Raw genomic sequence first — 17,091 nt, 5'->3', positions numbered from 1 at the left:
GGTTAAGCCTCTGCCTTTGGCTTGGGTCATGATCTCAGGGTCCTGGGATGGAGCCCCACATCGGGCTCTCTGCTCAGCGGGGAGCCTGCTTCCCCCTCTCTCTGCCTGCCTCTCTGCCTGCTTGTGATCTCTGTCTGTCAAATAAATAAATAAAATCTTTAAAAAATATATATATATATTTAAAATTCTATAATTTTAGGGGCACCTTGCTGGCTCAGTTGGTAGAGCATGTGACTCAATCTCAGGGTCATGATTTTGACCCCCATGTTGGGCATAGAGATTACTTTAAAAAATAAATAACAGGGGCGCCTGGGTGGCTCAGTGGGTTAAGCCTCTGCCTTCAGCTCAGGTCATGATCCCACGTCCTGGGTTCAAGCCCCACATCGGGCTTTCTGCTCAGCAGGGAGCCTGCTACCTCCTCTCTCTCTGCCTGCCTCTCTGCCTACTTGTGATTTCTCTCTGTCAAATAAATAAATAAAATCTTTAAAAAATAAATAAATAACAAAAGTAAAAATATATATAAATATTAAAAATTAAAACTATAATTTCACTTAATGAGGATTTAAGGAAATTATTATTGACTATCCAAATTTGTTCATCCAGAAATATATTTAGGTGTCAGCTATTAAAAACTGATAATAAGCTCCTGGTTAAATTTTTTCTTTCCACCTTTCTCCCTAAACATTATCAGTATCATTCATTTCCTGCACTGCTCAGAACTAATTAAAAGCACATAATTCCTCATTATAAACCATGTTTGTTTCTTGGAGGTTTTCAAAAGCTATAATAGGCTTCTGCCATTTTCAAGTAGGATGTGGTTTGAACCTGAGGTTTCAAATTTGGAGTATATTTACTGTATTCCTTCATATTCTATCTTAATAAACTTTGAGTCAAATTGACTTTTCACCAAATATATCTCCAATAAAAGATTGGAATCTTATCAAACCAGAACTGTTTGTAAATTCAAGTGTATCTTATTAATTTAGAATACCATTTGCAGGAAATAGAAATGAGGATTTGTACCTTACTCCATAATACATAAAGGGTTTTTGTTTTTTGTTTTTTGTTTTTTTTAATTATTTATTTGACAGGGAGAGATCACAAGTAGGCAGAGAGGCAGGCAGAGAGAGGGGGGGAAGCAGGCTCCCCACCGAGCAGAGAGCCGGTTGTGGGGCTCCATCCCACGACCCTGAGATCATAACCCAAGCCGAAGGCAGAGGCTTAACCCACTGAGCTACCCAGGCGCCCCCATAAAGGGTTTTTTTTTAAGCTTAATCTTTCACACCTTTCTTTCTGTGTTGTTTAGGTTTATTTCATTGCAATTAATCACATACATTTTTACAGCTATGCAAAAGAAAGAATTAAGCTTAAAAAAGCTATCCATCTCCATTTTTAAAAAATTTTTAAGTAATCTCTATACCCAGTGTGGGGCTCAAACTCACAACCCCAAGATCAAGAGTTGCATGCTCCACTGACTAAGCCAGCCAGGCACCCCAAAAGTTATCTCTACAGAGCAGAAATAAATTATATAGAAACTAGAAAAACAATAGAACAGATCAATGAAACCAGGAGCTGGTTTTTTGAAAAAATTATAACATTGATAAACTTCTAGCCAGACTTACCAAGAAAAATAAAGGACTCAATAGTATCACAAATGAGAGAGGAAAAATAACCAATCCCACAGAAATGCAATCATGAAAGAATATTATGAAAAACTATATATACCAACAAACTGGACAGCCTATAAGAATTGGACAAATTCCTGGAAACAAAACCTAACAAAATTGAAGCAGGAAGAAATAGAAAATTTGAACAGATTGATAACCAACAAAGAAATTGAATCAAACCCCCCCCCAAAAAAAGTCCAGGACTAGATGGCTTCGCAGGCAAATTTTTTTTTTTAAGATTTTATGTATTATTTGACAGAGATCACAAGTAGGCAGAGAGGCAGGCAGAGAGAGAGGAGGAAGCAGGGTCCCCGCGTAGCAGAGAGCCCGATGTGGGGCTCGATCCCAAGACCCTGGGATCATGACCTGAGCCGAAGGCAGAGGCTTTAACCCACTGAGCCTCTTAGGTGCCCCTTCACAGGCAAATTCTACCAAACATTTAAAGAAGAGTTAATACCTATTCTCAAACTATTCTAAAAAACAGAAAAGGAAGTAAAACTTCCAAATTTATTCTATGGGGCCAGCATTACCCTGATACCAAAACCAGATAAATATGCCATGAAAAAGAATCACAGGCCAATATGAACATAGATGCAAAAATTCTCAACAAAATGCGAGCAAACTGAGTTCAGCAATACATTAAAAAAAAAAATCCTTTACCACATGGGGTGCCTGGCTGGCTCAGCAGAGCATGCAACTATTAATCTCAGGGCTGTGAGTTTAAGCCCGATGTTGGGCATGGGAGCCTACTTTAAAAATAAGACTCATTCACCATGATCAAGCGGTATTTATTCCTGGTTTGCAAGCATGGTCGAATATTCACAAATCAATCAACATGATACATCTTTAAGAAAGGTAAGAACCATAGATCATTTCAATAGATGCAGAAAAAGCATTTGACAAAGTACATTTATAATAAAAACTCAACAAAGTAGGTTTGGGGGAACATACCTCGGCATAATAATAAGTCCATCTGGGTGCCTGGGTGGCTCAGTGGGTTAAGCCTCTGCATTCAGCTCAGGTCATGATTCCAGAATCCTGGGATCGAGCCCCGCATCAGGCTCTCTGCTCAGCAGGGAGCCTGCTTCCCTTCCTCTCTTTCTGCCTGCCTCTCTGACTACTTGTGATTTCTGTCAAATAAATAAATCTTTAAAAAAATAATAATAAGTCCATCTGTGAAAAACCCACAGCTAACATCATCCTTTGGGGAAAAATTCTTTTTCCCTAAAGGTCAGGAACAAGACAAGGATATTCTCTCTCACCACTTTTATTCAACATAGTACTAGAAGTCCTAGCCACAGCACTCAGACAACAAAAAGAAATAAAAAATACAAACCAGTAAGGAAGAAGTAAAATTTCCACTATTTGCAGATGACATGATGCTACATATAAAGAACCCAAGAGACTCCACCCCAAAACTGCTACAATCAATGTACAGAAATCTGTTGCATTTCTATCTACCAATAATGAAGCAGCAGATAGAGAAATTAAGAAAACAATCCCATTTACAATTGTGCCAAAAATGATAAAATACCTAGAAATAAACCTAACCAAATAGGTAAAAGATCTATACTCTGAAAACTATAGAACACTTAATGAAAGAAATTAAAGATGGCACAAAGAAAGATTGGAATTGGAATTGGAAGAATATTGTTAAAATGTTACTTACCCAAAGCAGTCTACACATTTAATGCAATATCAAAATACCAATTGCATTTCTCAGAACTAGAAGAAACAATCCTAAATGTATATGGAACCTTACCTTTTTTTTAAAATTTTATTTATTTGACAGAGATCACAACTAGGCAAGAGGCAGGCAGAGAGAGGGGGAGAAGCAGGCTCCTTGATGAGCAGAGAGCCCGATGTGGGGCTCGATCCAAGGACCCTGGGATCATGACCTGAGCCGAAGGCAGAGGCTTAACCCACTGAGCCACCCAGGTACCCCTGGATCCCTACCTTTATGCCCCCAAATAGACAAAGTAGTCTTGAAAAGAGGAAAAAAAAAAAAAAAAAGCTGGAGATATCACTATTCCAGACTTCAAGTAATATTACAAAGCTGTAGTGATCAAAACAGTATGGTATTGGTACAAAAATAGGCAAGTAGATCAATGGAAGAATAGAAAAGCCAGAAATAAAACCACAGTTACATGGTCAATTAACATTCAACAAAGCAGGAAAGAATACCCAATAGGAAAAAGTCTCTTCAACAAATGGTGTGAGGAAAACTGGACAAGAACATGCAGAAGAATGAAACTGCATTACTTTCTTATACCATACACACACACAAAAAAACTCAAAATGGATTAAAGACATAAATGTGAGACCCTGAAACCCTAAAAGTCCTAGAAAAGAACACAGGCCATAAGTTCTTTGACATTGACTGTAGCAACATCTTTTTAGATCTGCCTCCTGAGGCAATGGAAACAAAAACAAGAATAAACTATTGGGACAACATCAGAATAAATATCTTTTTTTTTTTTAAGATTTTTTTTTTAATTTGACAGAGAGATCACAAGTAGGCAGAGAGGCCGGCAGAGAGAGAGGAGGAAGCAGGCTTTGTTCTGAGCAGAGAGCCCAATTCGGGACTTGATCCCAGGACCCTGAAATCATGACCTGAGCTGAAGTCAGAGGCTTAACCCACTGAGCCACTCAGGTGCCCCAGAATAAAAATCTTTTACATAACGAAGGAAATAATCAGCAAAACTAAAAGACAGCATACAGAATGAAAGAAGATGTTTGCAAATGATACGTGCAGTAAAGGTTTAGTATCCAAAGTATATAAAGAACTTCTAAAACTAAACTTCTAAAGAACTTCTAAAATCAACAGGTGCTGGAGAGAATGTGCAGAAAATGGAACCCTCTTAGGGTTGGTGGGAATGCAAACTGGTACAGCCACTCAGAAAACAGTATGGAGTCTCCTCAAAAAGTTAAAAATGGAACTACTTTATGATCCAGCAATTGCACTTCTGGGTATTTACCCAAAGAATACAAAAACACTAATTCCAAGGGATTTATGCACCCCTATGTTTATAGCAGCATTATTTACAATAGCCAAATTATGGAAGCAGCCCAAGTGTCCATCAACTGATGAATAAAGAAAAGGTGGCATACATATGCAATGGAATATTATTCAGTCATTAAAAAAGAATGAAATCTTGCTATTTGTGACCACATGGGTGGAGCTAGACAGTATAAAGCTAAGTGAAATAAGTCAGAGGAAGAAATACCATATGATTTCACTTATATGTGGAACTGAAGAAACAAACTAGCAAAGGGGGAAAAATGAGAGGAGACAAATCTAATTATAGAAAACAAACTTGGGGCACCTGTGTGGCTCAATGGGTTAAAGCCTGTGCCTTTGGCTCAGGTTATGGTCTCAGGTCCTGGGATCCAGCCCCGCATTGGGCTCTCTGCTCTGCAGGGAGCCTGCCTCCCCTCTGTCTCTCTGGCTGGCTCTCTGCCTACTTGTGATCTCTGTCAAATAAATAAATAAAATCTTAAAAAAAAAAAAAAGAAAACAAACTTGATGGTTACCAAAGAGAGGTGGGTGAGGGGATGGGTGAAATAGTTGATGGGGATTAAGGAGGGCATATGTGATGAGCACCAGGTGATGTATGGAAGTGTTGAATCACTATATTGTACACCTGAAACAAACATAACCCTGTATGTTAACTGGAATTTCAATAAAAATAAAAATAAAAAGTTTTCTTTATTGTAAGCACAGAGATTGCTTAAATAAACTTAAAAAATCTTTTTTTTTTAAGATTTTATTTATTTATTTGAGAGAGAGACAGTGAGAGAGAGCATGAGCGAGGAGAAGGTCAGAGAGAGAAGCAGACTCCCCGTGGAGCTGGGAGCCCGATGTGGGACTTGATCCCGGGACTCTAGGATCATGACCTGAGCCAAAGGCAGTCGTCCAACCAACTGAGCCACCCAGGCGCCCCAAAAAATCTTTTTTAAAAAAAGAGCCTTGTTATGTTTTTAAGATTCTATTTTTTTTTTAAGATTTTATTTATTTATTTGACAGAGATCACAAGTAGGCAGAGAGGCAGGCAGAGAGAGAGGGGGAAGCAGGCTCTCTGCCGAGCTAGAGAGCCCGATGCGGGGCTCGATCCCAGGACCCTGAGACCATGACCTGAGCTGAAGGCAGAGGCTTAACCCACTGAGCCACCCAGGCGCCCCCTTAAGATTCTATTTTTTAAGTAATCTCCACACCAACATGTGACTTGAACTCACAACTATGAGATTAAGAGTCACATGTTTTACCAACTGAGCCAACCAGGTGGCCCCAAAAAAGCTTACTTTAAACAAATCAAGAAAATTGGGTGTAGCTTTTCTTCCAGAAGTTTTATTTCACAATTTTCTTCTTTCTTATGAAGTTATAATATTGAGTTTGCTCTCCAAACTGAGCAAGTCACTTTTCCCCCAATTGGCCACTGTTCCACAACTTAGTTTAGTTCAGCAGGACGGAGGGATACCAGTGGAGGAAGGACCCCAGATGCAGTGTCAGACATCTTAGGTATGCATTCTAAAATAAAATCTAATTGAACTAAAGAATTCACCAGAAACTTATGCAAAACAATAATGTGATTAGAATCAGCTTTACAAACACTGCAATTGTACATCCCCTGAAAACTTCAGAAGTGATGTGTTTTTAGGCTACGATGTTTTACAGATGGAGCTCTGTGAATCTGGTTCTGATTACCTTTATTTACTTATTAAATATTTTAGCACCTGCTGTGCATCTGATACCCCTTCAATCTGCCTGCTGTAAATACATAGTTGTAGATCTGATAATGAGAGGACAGCATTAATGTGCTTTTAGAGGGACTGATACAGGAAGCTCTGGCCCAATGACTCAGTGCAGTGCAGAAAAGTGCCCAGTGGTGCTCCCAGCAAACCCACCATTCCGAAGGGCATGTGCTGTGTGCAGCCCTAGTCTCCCACTTCCTTCCACTCTTGGTGGTGTCAGACTCCTAAGACAGTATTTTTCCCCTTAAGAAAGTATAAATCGGTGACTTTGTTGGAAGTGAGTACAAAAAGATTGCTTAATAACCAGTTTTCAGGTTTTATGTCTACAGCCAAATGTATATTTTTATCAAAGTTTATCAGAGTAGAGACTTAGACTCAGATCATTTTGACAAAGCAAGAAACGGGCTTTCTCTTCTCCATCCTCATAAAGCAGTGGTTCTCAACTTGGTGATTTTGCCCACTGGAGGACATTTGACGATATTTGGAGACATTTTTGGTTGTCATAACTTGGCAGGGAGGGCCACTGACATCTAGTGGGTACAGGCCAATGATGCTTGCTGCCAGACATCCTACAATACACAGGATTGCCCCCCACAACAAACAGGTATCCAGCCCCAGATAACAATGCCCAATAATGTCTGTAATGTCCAAACCGGGAAACCTTGCATCAAAGCAAGGGGGTTGCTATGGACACCTGCCCTGGGTCAGGAAAAAAAAAAAACATGAACAAAAACAAACAAACAAAAAAAAACGCTGAGTCAGGTTTTTCACACTAAGGTTGAACAGAAAGGTGAACAATCCAGAACTCACTTCTAGATGACTAATTTGAGGGTCAGTTTTCCCATTTTTATACATACGGGCTCACATGCCAACCACTCAACATAATCATCGACCCCCAACATAATCCAAACTATCCTGACTCATCTTCTGAAACTTACTCCATTCTGAACTCTCAGTCTAATGCAAAATTAGTCCCTCCAATTTTGCTCTCATCAAAGAAACGGTGATTTTTATTTCAAGGAGCTGATTATCTAGCTCCTGAGGGCAGAGAATTTCCATACAGCGAGGTTCACTGCAGGCCAGCGTCAGTGCAATTGACCGAAGAGACCCAGGAGAATGGCCTTGGGGTTGGTGAGCCAGTGATGAAAAGTCGATTGTTATCAACTTACCAAATATGGCATGATTCCACCTAGGAGGTACCTAGAGGAGTCAGATTCATAGAGACAGAAAATGGGATGGTGGGTGCCAGAGGCTGAAGGGAGGGGGAACAGGACGTGACCATCTAGTGGGGACGGTCACTGTCTGGATGATGAAAAGAAGTGAACGGTGGTGATGTCTACACAAGAGTGTGAATGTACTTAACCACTCACCTACACATTTTAAAATGACTAAGATGGTAAATACGATGTTGGGTGTTTTACCACAATTAGAAATAATAGAAAATAACAATGATCATTAAAATTAGGTCACCATATAAAAGTGATTCAAGAACTTTGCTCACCACCTGGTTGCTGTGAATGGCTACATGTGAAGATGATCAGGTAGATAACCTATAGAATGCTATCTATACCCATCCATATACAAACAGAACATGTATAAGAACAGAGCAGGCAAATTGAAGCACCTTTAAAAAAAAAAAAACAGATGTGTTGAGAGATGTGTTGATAGTGCTTACCCATAGAATTGTGACATTTCCATCTTTGCTTCCTCTCTTGTACACTGCCTGCTCATTTGTCCCTGATCTCAGTTTCCCTGATGCTGACTTGCTGCTCGTCTCGCTCCGTGTTTCTAGATGGAGCACCTAGAATCAGACCTTCTTTCGGGTTTACACAATAGGCAGACCTACCACCCTCCACCTCTTGTCACCCTTGCCTCCGCTGTTGCACCAACTATTAGCACCTGGCTCACAGATTTCCCACCTTCCCAAAAGAGGTATAGCAGCCAACTGGTTAAAAGAAGGGGTTATGCCATGAACCATTCACATACAAGTCACTATTTCCACCACTTGGGTGAGTTACTTAATCTCTCAAAGCTTCAATTCCTCCTCTACAGAACAGTACGCTCCACAAGTGATGGCCTATTGTACTCTAGTCTCCGACGGGGGCAGTGGCCATCCAGCCGACACACTGGGATGCTGCCCCCCTCTTTCATGTTCAGTCACTCCACCCTCCTTGGACCTGGGCTGCTCTGTCCAGCTAAGGATTACAAACCCAGCATTTCACTTGCTAATTGTAGGGGGCTTTAACAACTAGTATTATTTTATGGTTTTTTTGTGGTAAGAGGATATACAACATTAAATTTACCATCTTAGCCTCTTTTAAGTGTACTTTCAGTAGCGTTCAGTACATTCACATCGGTGTACATCAGATCTCTAGAATTTTTTCATCTTGTAAAACTGAAATTCTGTGCCCATGAAAGACTAATTCCCCTTCCTCTAGCCCTTGACAACCACCTCTCTACTTTCTGTTGCTGCAATTCTGATACATTTTAGAAGTATCTATACATTTTAGAAGTATACTATCATATCGTATTTGTCCTTTTGTTCCTGGCTTGTTGCACTTAACATAATGTCCTTGAGGTTTGTCTGTTTTGTAACATATAACAAGGTTCTCTTCTTTTTGAAGGCTGAATAATATCCTATTGTATGAATGTACACATTTCTTTATCCACTCCTGCCAATGGACATTTGGGTTACTTCCACCTCTTGACTATGAAAATGCTACACAGCCTTTTTTTTTTTTCCTCTTTTGTAACCATGTATGTATTTCTAGCACTGTCCACAATACTTGAAACATAGCAATATGATAGCAAGTCTTAATATTTGTTTTATAAATGAATACATGAATGAATTAGCTCAGTGACTCTTTAGAATATCCAAATCTCTTAAAAACAGTAAATTGTGCACATTTTCACATTTCAGATTTTTGCTGGTGTTTCACATTTTAGCATGAAAGTATGTAGTAAATACTGCATACTTACTGTTCTTTCTCATGTGTCAGGATTTGTGCTCAGCACATTAGGTGTACTCAGTCTTCATTCCAGTCCCATGAGTCAGGTACTATCACCAACCCCAATTTACAGAAGAGACTGAGACATGGAAAAGTTGATTGATTTGTCCAAGGTCTTGTAGCCCATAAGCTTGTAACTAAGTTTTAAACCCAGATTAGCTGAGACCAGAGACAGAAACTTAATCTCCATGCTAGAAATGCTCTAGGTATCTTACAGGGACATTGGTAAGGTTCTGCCCCAACTTTGTGAATATCGGCACCCTTTAAGGTCTAAAAAAAACAAAGAACAAAAAATAACTGACATTTTAAAACTATTCTTTATATACTTTAAATAACTGGAGCATAAAAAACACCGAGTCTCTAAAAATACACATACCTAACCTAGGGAAGTAATCAAAATGAGTAAAAATAATAGTCATAGTAGTTAAAGAGGAGGATATGATTTCCATATCCTCTCTCATACTGGAAGCATTGATAAAATGATAACTCAACCCAAACACCATTTGTCTTGGAGATGCTGGGCATGGCAGCAAGAGCTCCAGCTCTCCCATCTCACTGACACTGCGAATGCTGCTGATTACATCACCTCTTCCAATTGTCCTGCCTCCATTCACCTGCCTGTCTTCAAGCCTGGCTAGTGAAGAGAAGTGTCCCGAGGCCACCACTCAACAGCCCTAAGGAAGGTAGCCAGCCCAGACTGGAATGCAGGGAGAAGGGGCTCTGGGAGGAATTTCTCCAAGGAGAGGAGAGAAAGAAAGAGGGGAACAAAAGAAGAGGACTCATGGAGTGCATGTCTTGAGTGGATTTTCTCAGATTTGGGGAGGGAATTAATGTGGTTAATTTGACAAGCACATGGATGGCAAAGTATGTAACATAATATATTATATCCTCATCTGTGAATAGTAAAACATAATGATAATGAAAGTTGACTTAATAAAAGAGCTGTAACAACTTTGATGAGGTAGGAGGTATATAGATCATTGAATCCTCACCTGCCATTGTAAAAAGTAAATAGATACTATCTAGAAACAAGTATGGAAAGAAATCGCTGAAGGTTGAAAGTGGCTGCTGTGGAGAGGAGCAATCTCCTGAGAAGGCAGACCGGGGAAGGGGGCTGAGTTTTGTTATACACTTGGCAGCATTAGTGGCTGTTTTCAGCTGTGTAGTTTTACCACCTCAACTTTCCTAAAACATAAATTGACTACACCAGCACTTCCCCATGTGTACTGTTCATGGTGGCAAAAACAATAACGGAGAAGAAGGAGGAGGAGGAGGAGGAGGAAAAGGAAGAAGAGGGAGGAGGAGAAGGAAGGGAAAGAGGAAGAAGAAAAGGAGGAGGAGGAGGAAGAGGAGGAGGAAGAAGAAAGGAAAAGGAGAAAGGAAAGGAGAGGAAAAAGAAGAAAGGAAAAGGAGAAAGGAAAGGAGAGGAAAAAGGGAAGGGAAGGGAAGGGAAGGCTAGGGATACTAACCCATGTGTGCATGATGTGGGATTTTAAAGTTTGGGAGAAACAAAAAATACATTCCAGATTACAAACGGATGTGGAAGTAGGGGGTTCACATGAAGAAGAGAGAAGAAAGAGGATTTTCAATTTTGCATATGATTTCATTTGTGGAAATTTATGTTTGTTTTATGAACGTCTTACCTCTGCAAAAAATATAAGTAAGCCTTCCAATCTTCCCTTCTGCTTCCTTGGTCCAGTGTGCCTTTTTTTCTGGCTTTTTTCTAGGTCCCTAGACCTCAGCTTTTAACATCTTTCCTGCAAGAGAAAAGTTATTACCTCCCTGGTTTTAATTTCTGGTTTTAATATCATATAAGATCTTGCTATTTTGCAGGTCAGCAGCACGAGCATCATTCAGACCTACTATATTTTTAACAGACTCCTCGGGGGACTCATATGGTTTGTGACTCATATGCAAGTTCATGTGTGAGAAGCACTGATCTAGAGGTGTTTATGGTAAACAACACTGACGTTATTTGGGCTGTCTGGTCCGTTCACTTCAGCAATTTGTCAAACAACTTAGGGACTCCACTTTGAATGCTTTCCAGTTGGTAGCTATTTCTTTGCATTACACATCCTCATAGGAAATCTATGAACAAGGGTGTAACTGTAACACTGGGAATTCTAGGACTACATCCCCAAGATCACAGCTTCTGGCAAAGACAGGTATGTTATATCGTGGTGAAATATCAAATGGCCCAATTCAAGTTCCCGATCAAAGATATTGTTCAATCAATAAATACTACAACACAAATGTAATTCCATTCTATTAAAAAGTCATTTATTGGGATGCTTGGTTGACTCAGTTGGTTAAGCACCTGGCTCTTGGTTTTGGCTCACGTTATGATCTCAGGGTCCTGCAATTGGGCCACTGAGTTGGTCTCTGTGCTTAGCAAGAAGTCTTCTTGAGATTCTCTATCTCTCTTCCCTTCCCCCTGCTCATGCTCTCACATGTGCATGCTCTCTCTCTGTCTCTCAAATAAATAAATATTTCTAAAAAGGTATTTATTCAACAAGTACTTGTGCTGTGGGGAAGACGTTGGGGTTTGAGCCAACAGCCAAGAAAGAATTCTTGAGATGTCTTTGGTGCAAGAAGGTAGCAAGAAGGTGCAAGAAGGGACCCGTGGGCAGAAAGGGCTGCACTGGGGGCGTGAGGAGTGACCCATTATATTCTTTCAAGTTGGGAGGGGGTTCGGGATAGCGTATGCCTCCAGGCATTTTGGAAACAAGGTTTCCAGGACCTTGAGGAGTCTAGCTATTGCTCATTTATTACTGTCTAATAAAACCCAAGTCATGAGACCGTTCAGATGTATATCAGATGTATATTAGTGAGTTATATGCCTGGGGGAGAGATAAAGGACGTTTCCAAAGGAATTTTTATATGTTAAAGTAGACTTACAGGATCCTGGGGATGGGGTAAGATTGTCTTTTGCCCTTGGCAAAGTATTAGCATCAAGGCAGCTGTGTCCCTAGAGGAATGTCACTCTGCCTGGTTGAAGGATTTGTCAATGAGCTGTAGATAGTAAGGAAATTTAATTTTTTTTTTTTTTGCCTTGGTTTTCCACATCACTCAGACACCCATTCAAATGTCAGACACTGTTCTAGGCTCTAGGAATATCAAACTGAAAAAGCAGACAAAAATCTCTTTCCTCTAGGAACTTACATTCTAGTCAGAGAGAAAAGACAAATAAGAAAAATGTAGCATACCTGAGATAGTGGCAAGGACTAAGGGACAAAAAAAATCAGGGAAGGAGGATTCTGAAAGGCGAGGATATGATGGAAACTTACAAAGACTGGCCAGTGAAGCCCTCACTGAGAAGGACACTGAGCATAGGTGAAGGAAGTGAAGGGTGGTAGGCAGAGCAACGGCTCACAAACGTGTCTGTGTCCTAAGACCCCAGGACCTGTGGAAATTCTACCCTACATGGCAAAAGAGACTTTGCAGGTGTTATTAATTTGAGTGTCTGGAGATGGGAAGGTTGGCCTGGATTAGCCAGGTGGGCCCAATGTCATCACTATGTCCTTATAAGTGAAAGAGGGGGCAGGAGGATCCGAGTTAGGAGCAGACCGGCCGGCGAGAGCAGAGGTCAGAGCGATGTAGGTACCAAGGGATACACGCAGCCTCCAGAAACCCGGGAAAGGCCAGGAAACAGGTTCTCCCCCAGCAACTCTAAAAGCAATGAAGCCTGTTGAACCTCGACTTGAGTCCAGTGAAGCTGATTTCAGACTTGTGACCACCAGAACCGTGAGTTAATACACTTTTGTGGTGCTGATCCCCCAAGTAAGTTGTTTACAGCATACTAGGAGACTAAGGCAAGGAGCCAGGCCTGCCGGGGTGCAGGTCTGTTAACTGCTGTGGCAAACATCCCCAAAGCGCAGGGGCTTTGTAAAACAAGCATTCAGTTCTGCTTTGCAGGACAATAGGACTGTGAGCAGGCCAGGCGTTCTGTGCCATGGACACAATGGGATCCACTTCTGGGGCCCCATCATGGCTCCACCAGCCCCTCGGCCTCCCAGTCCCCCTGGATACTTTGCATCTGACTCAGTGATTAAGGAAGAAAGAGCATGGACAATTGCAAGAGAGAAAAGAAATGGGAGGGCCTGGAAGAGGCAAACGGCACTCCCACCCATGTTCCAATGCCTAGGAGCTCCGTAATGACATGGCCCTCTCTAGTGTTGCAAGGGAGACTGGGAGCTGGACCTTATGTACGTGCTCAACAAAATAAATCTGATCTGGCAAAATGACCACTCTGCTACAGCCCATCCACCTTTCTGGTCCCCAAATGTGTGGGCACGCCTTTGCCCACCCCCTGGCCCAGAACACAGTGACTCTTCGTTGTAAGGGATACAACCCCAAGTCCCATTCAGTCAACACCCCACCCAAAACCCGGATGTCCAGTGATGTAAAATTCTCTCCATCAGGTTTGAATGTTAAAGGAAACCAAATACGTCACCCCCAACAAAGAGAATGCAACGACTCTTCTGAGAGTTTTGAAATGGCCAAGCCTAAAAGTAACTTAGGTGAAGGGAAATTGGGTATAGATTATATGGGAACTCTCTGTACGCTCCTCAATTTTTCTGTAGAGAAACTCTAAAAAAAAAATAAGCCTATTAAAAAAGCAGATGGGGGGGGCGCCTGGGTGGCTCAGTGGGTTAAAGCCTCTGCCTTTGGCTCAGGTCATGATCTCAGGGTCCTGGGATCGAGCCCCGCATCGGGCTCTCTGCTTAGCAGGGAGCCTGCTTCCCTCTCTCTCTGCCTGCCTCTCTGCCTACTTGTGATCTCTCTCTCTCTGTGTCAAATAAATAAAATCTTAAAAAAAAAAAAAAGATGGGGAGCAGGGAAACTGCTCTAAAGAGACAAAAAAAACTGAAAAAGAAATGCAATTGTGACCCTTGGTTGAATTCTGGATTTGAAAAAAGCTGTAATAAACAATTTAGGGACAAAAGGACAGGTCTGGAAATGAAGTGACCATTAGATAATATTTTTTTAATTTCTTTAACTGAATTATTAAATTTCCTGATGTAATAATGACATTAGAATCATGATGGATTGTTTCTGTCCTCTTAGAATACATTGTGAATGGGGCGCCTCGGGGGTTCAGTCGGTTAAGCAACTGATTCTTGATTTCGGCTCAGGTCATGATCTCAGGGTCGAGAGATCGAGCCCTGCATGGAGCCCTGCATGGAGCCCTGCGTTGGGCTCCATGCTCAGTGGGGAGTCAGCTTATTTTCCCCTCTCTGGGCACTTGCTCTCTTTCTCTCTCAAATAAATAAATACAATCTTAAAAAAAATACACTGTGAAGAATTTAGGCATGAGTTATCATGAAAGCTGCAACTTAATCACATGGTTAAACAAATAAGTAGGCAAATGAAGAGTAGTAGAGAAATTAACAATAGTGAAATATAATATGTGACTAAAGAACATATAGCTGACCGTTCTTTTTTTTTTAGTTTTTCTGTAGATTAAAAAAATTTACATACATAGTTGGAGGGAAAAAATAAGAAAGATCATTGCATTTTTTGGAGAAGCATAATTTTATATTAAACGTGCCTGTGAGAAAAAAATTTACCTGTTCTATTTTCCTCAAGACAAAGGGCTCTTGGAAGCGTATTTGGATTGTCTGGTCTACAGTTCTCCAGGGTCAAGTCTTTGCTGAGTATAATATCTAAGAAATTCCCAAGTAGATTCAGGGTATTGGTAAAATGACTATATACTGGGGACTGTCCACATTTGTATATGGTCAAGTAATATTTCATTCTTTGTTGGAGTTTATGACATGTTCAAAAATACCATGAATGATGATAGCAAGGGCACTGGCAAATCAGTTGTCTGTCCTTGAGTTGCCTGCTTATCCAAGACCTAGTAGTCAACTCATTCTTGTTGGTGAGATGGGTCAGAGGTTACACATAACAACAACCACTTAAACCTGAACCAGGCTGAGTTCAAAGCTCGGTAATGTATTAACTTATTTAATCCTCACAACTCCATGAAGAAGATACACTATTTTGCAGATGGGGAAACTAAGGTAATGTCCTAGATCACACACTCATAGTTGGCAGAGCTAGAATTTGAATCCAGACAATATAGCTACAGAGTGTAACTCATATGTTATATTCAAAAGAGCACCTAGCCCATATTTATGGTCATGTGGTCTATATGATTTCACAGTCTTCCTTTTTTTTTAGGATTTTATTTATTTATTTGACAGAGAGAGACACAGTGAGAGAAGGAACACAAGCTGGGGGAGTGGGAGAGGGAGAAGCAGGTTCCTGGCTCAGCAAGGAGCCCCATGTGGGGCTCCATCCCAAGAACCTGGGATCATGACCTGAGCCAAAGGCAAATGCTTAACGACTGAGCTGCCCAGGTGCCCCTGATGTTCATTCTTTTTGACAGAATTTGATTGCAGGGCATTTTCCCCATGCAAACAGAGCCAGGAAGGTAACATTCTCCTTTTAAAGGCAAAGAGACTTTTATCAAATCCCACCTGATGGCATTGTTATCCACCAACCTCAGAATGAGCGTATTTGTCAACTGTTCCAGGAACAAATTTTGTTAGTTTTTTTTTTTTTTTTTTTTAAGATTTCATTTATTTATTTGACAGAGAGAGATGGAACACAAGAACAGGAAGCGGGAGAGGAAGGAGAAGGCTTCTGGCCGAGCAGGGAGCCCGTTGTGGGCCTCGATCCCAGAAATCTGGGATCATGACCTGAGCAGAAGGCAGCCGCTTAATGGCTGAGCCACCCAGGTGCCCATAAATTTTGCTAGTTTTAAATCCAGTTGACTTGAAGCTTTTTTCAAACATCTTGCTATCTACCTGACTGTATGTGCTGTTCATAAGAAGGGCCACAATTTCCAATCCCCGTCCCATTTCTCTCAGAGAGAATCTGAAAAATGCATTTGATAACGGTGAAGCATTTTAAGAACTCCCAGACAAAAAACATCTTTGCTCCTTGTCAGCATTTATGCCAAATAATTTTTGGGATTTTGTATCTGCTTTCACCAAGAGGGGGAGTCTGTTTCTCCATCCCTTCTGTCTGGGCTGGTCTTACAACTTGCTTTGGTCAAGAGATTTCAGCAGGGACGCCTGGGTGGCTCAGTTGGTTAAGCGGCTGCCTTCGGCTCAGGTCATGATCCCAGCGTCCTGGGATCGAGTCCCACATCGGGCTCCTTGCTCGTCAGGGAGCCTGCTTCTCCCTCTGCCTCTGCCTGCCATTCTGTCTGCCTGTGCTTGCTCTCTCTCCTCTCTCCCTCTGACAAATAAATAAAATCTTAAAAAAAAAAAAAAAAAAAAAGAGATTTCAGCAGAAGTGATGGTGTTCCAGGGCTGAGTAGAGGTCTCACCCTGGCCTGTTGTCTCTCAGAACCCATCCCACCACCATGAGAACAAGGTAGACCTAGTCTGTTGGAGCGTGGAGACCACGTAGCAGGATTCAAGTCAGCCCTGATGTCCCGGCCGAACCCCAGACATGTGAGAAAGCCAGCCAAGATCAGCAGAGCCATTGCTGGCAGCAAATGCATGAGGAAGCCTCGCCAGGCTCAAAACTGTACAGCTGAGCCCAGCAAAAGTTCTGACACATAGAAGCACGCACTAAGTAAATGGCTATTATTTTAAATCACTAAATTTTAAGGTGGTTGGTGACCCAGCAAAAGTTAATTGACACTC

This window comes from Lutra lutra, chromosome 1 (genome assembly GCF_902655055.1).
Source record: "Lutra lutra chromosome 1, mLutLut1.2, whole genome shotgun sequence".
In the NCBI taxonomy this organism is placed as follows: Eukaryota; Metazoa; Chordata; class Mammalia; order Carnivora; family Mustelidae; genus Lutra; species Lutra lutra.
Note: the sequence above shows the minus strand (reverse complement) of the source record.